This window comes from Stegostoma tigrinum, chromosome 1 (assembly GCF_030684315.1).
Source record: "Stegostoma tigrinum isolate sSteTig4 chromosome 1, sSteTig4.hap1, whole genome shotgun sequence".
Lineage (NCBI taxonomy): Eukaryota > Metazoa > Chordata > Chondrichthyes > Orectolobiformes > Stegostomatidae > Stegostoma > Stegostoma tigrinum.
In genome coordinates this window covers 57237895-57243894 of record NC_081354.1, presented here as the reverse complement: position 1 = coordinate 57243894, position 6000 = coordinate 57237895, and positions in this window count along the sequence as shown.

Sequence of the window (6000 nt, the reverse complement as noted above, 5' to 3'; positions counted from 1 at the left end):
CAACTTCTAACTCCAGGCCTGTGGTATGGAATGGCCATTAAATTATACCATTGTAGTTGAGGACAGGTATGAAATATGGGATAGATATGGGGAAAGCAGAAACTAGCTTTCTCAAAAGTGAATCGGACACCAGGCCTGGATGAAATCAGACACAATGGAAACTGCAGATGCTGGAGAATCCAAGATATCAAAAGTGTGGAGCTGGATGAACACAGCAGGCCAAGCAGCATCTCAGGAGCACAAAAGCTGATGTTTCGGGCCGAGACCCTTCAGAGAGGGGGGATGGGGAGAGGGTTCTGAAATAAATAGGGAGAGGGGGGAGGAGGACCAAAGATGGATAGAGGAGAAGATAGGTGGAGAGGAGAGTACAGTGGGGAGGTCGGGAGGGGATAGGTCAGTCCGGGAGCCCGGACAGGTCAAGGAGGCGGGATGAGGTTGATAGGTGGGAAATGGAGGTGCGGCTTGAGGTGGGAGGAGGGGGTAGGTAAGAAGAAGAACAGGTTAGGAAGGTGGGGACGAGCTGGGCTGATTTTGTGATGCAGTGGGGGGAGGGATGAGGTGGGCTAGTTTTGGGATGCAGTGGGGGAAGGGGAGATTTTGAAGCTTGTGAAGTCCACATCGATGCCATTGGGCTGCAGGGTTCCCAAGTGGAATATGAGTTGCTGTTCCTGCAACCTTCGGGTGGCATCGTTGTGGTACTGCAGGAGGCCCATGATGGACATGTCGTCTGAGGAATGGGAGGGGGAGTTAAAATGGTTCGCAACTGGGAGGTGCAGTTGTTTATAGTGAACTGAGCGGCAGTGTTCTGCAAAGCGGTCCCCAAGTCTCCACTTGGTTTCCCCACTGTAGAGGGAGCCACACTGGGTACAGTAGATAGAGTGTACTACATTGGGAGATGTGCAGGTGAACATCTGCTTAATATGGCAAGTCATCTTGGGGCCTGGGATAGGGGTGAGGGAGGAGGTGTGGGGGCAAGTGTAGCATTTCCTGCGGTTGCAGGGGAAGGTGGTGGGGTTGGACGGGAGTTAGGGAACATGTCCAAGGCTACTCAAAAGTCAAAGGAAGAAAAAGCAGAGGGTGAACTGTCATTTTCCAAATTTCTGGCTTTAGTGCAATAATTCCAGACCAGGCCACCAAATTTATGACACAGACTGACAAGGCACTAGTAATTTTTGGAAGTAGACAGGGTGTTATATCCAAGGGACTTACAAAGAAAATAAAGCCAAAAGATTCCACAGCTTTGAACAAACAAGAACAAAAGTTACAACGTTAAAACAGTAATAAAACCTACATTTATGACTTATGTTCTAATGTCCAAAATTAACTCACGGTAAATAATGACAACAGACAATGTCAAACATCTCACAGTGCAAATGTGATCAAGACTGATCCCATAAATTCCTCAGCAATTCTCTCTAGACCCTCATGACAAAACTCATTAAACTTCACAAAGGATCACAGTTCTTTACTTTTATTGTTCCAGCCTTGAAGTCCTCTCCCAAGAGCTATCATGGACTACCTTAGCGACTACACCCATTCTAGTTGATCATGCTCCTTTCCTAGCTCTATATGCCTGGCACTAATTCACTCCAACCTTTCACCAACACCTAGCTTCACCATGCTAAAACTGCTCCTGGGTTTTTCTCTGAGCACCAATCTTGCTCACCAGCATCCCACAAATACTTGCATGTGAGCTTTTCAACCCCTATTCTTCATTTGTACCCGAGTACTAATGTACTGGAGCATTGATGCCTTCAGGCTTCTCCTCTTGCAAACTTCACTTACACAAAACCAGTGGCCTTCCCCGTATCTCGACTCTTCCAGATTTCTTTAGAGTTCTGGCTGTCTATTAATTCCAAGAGCATCCGCTATGTGTTGTGACAGCACAGATCCATCCAAACAGTCTGACCTGCCTGCCTACTTGTGGCTGGTAACTTGCTATGTGAAGATCCTGATTCTAAACTCATCTCTAGCCTTTTAAGCATGTGCACAATTTAAATTCATTTGCAAGAGAAAGGAACCTGTTGTTCGATGGTTGGGACACGACAGGCATGGAGAGGATTGTGGTTGCAGTGGAAGTTTATGAAATCCCTCACTGTTGGTATCCAGCCTCAGATGGCGACCAGATGGCTTGCAGGCTCACAGAGGCTAGCAAGCAGTGCTCCAGCAGATTGTAAGGACTGCTGAGGCATACCCTATGGGAGGCACAGTGCATGGTGTCCCCTTTCTGAGTGGCAGCATTCATGTTTCCCATCCTTGCCATTCCCCAGTGCTCTGGTCGCTGCCTGTTGCCTGCCTGTCCATTCTGCTGCTGCCAAGGTGGCGCAGGCATCCAAAGCTCAGAGTTGCTTTGGGATGCCCTGCCACATCACCTGCAGTCTCCCTCGAGTGAAGGTATCCCCTCATCTCTCCAATCAATTTCTTTCAAAATTCCCCAAAATCTCAATCATATCCTCAATTGACCTTCTGTATTCAAGGGAGGACAGCCTCATTTACGTAATCTATCCTCATCATTTAACTTATGCATTGCTAGGGCTGTTGTAGTGTGGTGGTGTAATGTCCCTACCTATGAGCCAGGAGGCCCAGGCTCACGTCCCATCTCTTCCAGGGGCCTGTCATAACACATTTACACAGGTTGGTTAAAAATAACTCTTGGAATGCTGATAACATTGTCATAAATTTGGACTATTAAAAGTGGTACAAGTTGAACGAACTTCAGTCTCCAGATATCTGGAGTGAAAGAGTCAATTTCTAAGTCAATATCCTGTTGTGTCTCTCATGATGAATGCAAGAAGCATACATTACCAAGCACTGTATAGTGTTGATGATTACGTGGCTATGGAACTTTGTAGGCCTATTTAAAAAGGGAAGATGAGAAAATACAGATAATTATAGTCTTACAGGCCTAATGCCAATAAAGGAGGAAAAACTCCAGTCAATTATAAAAGACATGAGTACAAAATGCTTGGAAAGTATTAACGGGACTGAAGAAAACTAGCATGGGATTATGAAAATAAGAATCATGCTTAACAAACCTACTGGAGTGTTTGAGGATGTTACTGGTTGGATAGATAAGGCAGAACTGGTGAGAACGAGCTTTCGATAGGGCCCCTCATAACAGGTTAGTGGGTGAAGTTAAAGCACATGGGAGAGGAGTTAATATATTGGCATATAGATATTTGGTTGAGACATAAATGTGCCTTCTTCTGAGTGGCATGGAGTGAATGTGGGGTATCAAAAGGTCAGTGCCTCAGTTCCAGCTTTTCACTATATATGTCAATGACCTGGATAAAAGAATAAAATGCAACATTTCCAAGTTTGTTGATCACACAAAACTGAGCACAACTTTTTGAATTGTGAAGTGGGTGCAATAAAGGCTTCAAAGTGATTCAAACAAGTTGAGCGAGTGAGCAAACACATGGAGATGCAGTACAACAAAGACAACACAGTGTGGAGCTGGAGGAACACAGCAGGTCAGACAGCATCAGAGGAGCGGGAAAGTTGACATTTCGGGTCAGGACAAGGCGTCCCAATCACAGGAAATGGAGTACTCCATTTATAGACCATAGAACAATACAGCGCAGAACAGGCCCTTCAGCCCTCGATGTTGCACCAACCTGTGAACTAATCTAAGCCCCTCCCCCTACACTATCCCATCATCATCCATATGCTTATCCAAGGACTGTTTAAATGCCCCTAATGTGGCTGAGTTAACTACGTTGGCAGGCAGGGCGCTCCACGCCCTTACCACTCTGTAGGTAAAGAACCTGCCTCTGACATCTGTCTTAAATCTATCACCCCTCAATTTGCAGCTATGCCCCCTTGTACAAGCTGAAGTCATCATCCTCAGAAAAAGACTTTCGCTGTCCACCCTATCTAATCCTCTGATCATCTTGTACATCTCTATTAAATCCCCTCTTAGCCTCCTTCTCTCCAATGAGAATAGACCCAAGTCCCTCAGCCTTTCTTCATACGGCCTGCTCTCCAGACCACGCAACATCCTGGTAAATCTCCTCTGCACCTTTTCCAATGCTTCCACATTCTTCCTGTAATGGGGCGACCAGAACTGTACGCAATATTTCAAGTGAGGCCACACTAATGTTTTGTACAGTTGCAGCATGACATCAGGCTCTGGAACTCAATCTCTCTACCAATGAAACCTAATACACCGTAAGCTTTCCTAACAGCACTATCAACCCTATCAACCTGGGTGGCGACTTTGAGGCATCTATGTACATGGACACCAAGATCCCTCTGCACATCCACACTACCAAGAATCTTTCCATTGACGTGGTATTCTGCCTTCCTATTATTCTTCCCAAAGTGAATCACCTCACATTTATCCGTATTAAACTCTATTTGCTACCTTTTGGCCCAATTCTGCAGTTTACCCAAGTCTCCGTGCAACCTGCAACATTCTTCCACACTGTCCACCACTCCACCTTCTTTAGTGTCATCTGTAAACTTACTAACCAATCCACCTATACCTATGCCTGTGTCCAAGTCATTTATAAAAATGACAAACAGCAGTGGTCCCAAAACAGATTCTTGAGGCACACTAGTAACCGGACTCCAGGCTGAATATTTTCCATCAACCACCACTCGTTGCCTTCTTACAGAAAGCCAGTTTCTAATCCAAACTGCTAAATTTCCCTCAATCCCGTGCCTCTGTGTTTTCTCCAATCTCCTACCACGTGGAGCCTTATCAAAGGCTTTACTGAAGTCCATGTACACCATGCCAACTGCCCTTTCCTCATCCACATGCTTGGTCACCTTCTCAAAAAACTCAATGAGGTTTGTGAGACACGACCTGCCCTTGACAAATCCATGCTGACTATCTCCAATCAAATTGTTGCTTGCTAGATGATTATAAATCCTGTCTCTTATAATCCTTTCCAAAATTTAAAACTGAGATAAGGAAACATTCCTTCACTCAAAGGGTTGTGAGCCTGTGGAATCCTCGACCACACAAGGCAGTGGAAGCCAAGTCATGGAATATATTCAAAAAAGAGATAGGTAGTTTGTTTTTTAGATTTTAAAAGTATCAAAGTGCACAGGGAGAAAGCGGCAATAATGACATGATTACATCGAATGGTAATGACTTGAAGGGCTGAATGGCCTACTCCTGCTCCTAGTTTCTATGCTATTAATACTTTGTTGGCTATGGTATATGTGCGTCTGGCTGCGTACCCACCATGGAGGCACAGATCCAGCACTCCGCGTCTGTGGATATGGCCATGGACCTGCACCATTCTCTGTAGCCATCAGTGCTGAGCATCAATGTGAGAGGGGAATGAGGGGTCTCATCCTCACTCAAGGTGCCCCCTTCCTCTCAGGGAGACCAGCTGGTGCCTGCAGGCATCCAGGCACAGAAAGAGGTACAAATAAGCCACTGCAGAGGCTTCCCTAGTGCCTAGTATCTCCACCTACTTCCATCTGTGATGTCATAGAGACAGACAGCATGGAAACAGATCCTTTGGTCCAACTTGTCTATGCTGACCAAATTTCCCCAAACTAAACCAATCCCATTGCCTGCATTTGGCCCATACATCTGTTCATATACCTGTCCAAATGTCTTCCAAAGGTTGTAACGGCACCTGCATCCACCACTTCCTCTGGCAATTTATTCCACCTACAAACCACCATCTGTGTGAAGAAGTTGCCCCTCAGGTCCCTTTTAAACATTTCCCCTCACACCTTAAAAATATGCCTCCAAATTTTGAACTGCCCGACCTCAGGGGAAAGACCTTTAAGGTCAACCTCTCAACCTCCTGTGTCCCAGCCTATCCAGCTTATTTTTATATCTTAAACCCTCCAGTCCTGGCAACATCCTGGTAAATCTTTTCTAAACTCTCTCCAATTTAATAATATCCTTCCTATAGCAGAGCAACCAGAACGGCACATAGCACTCCAAAAGTGGCCTCACCTCATCTTGTACAACCTCAACATTACATACCAACTCCTATACTCAGTTGACTGAGCAATGAAGGCAAGCATGCT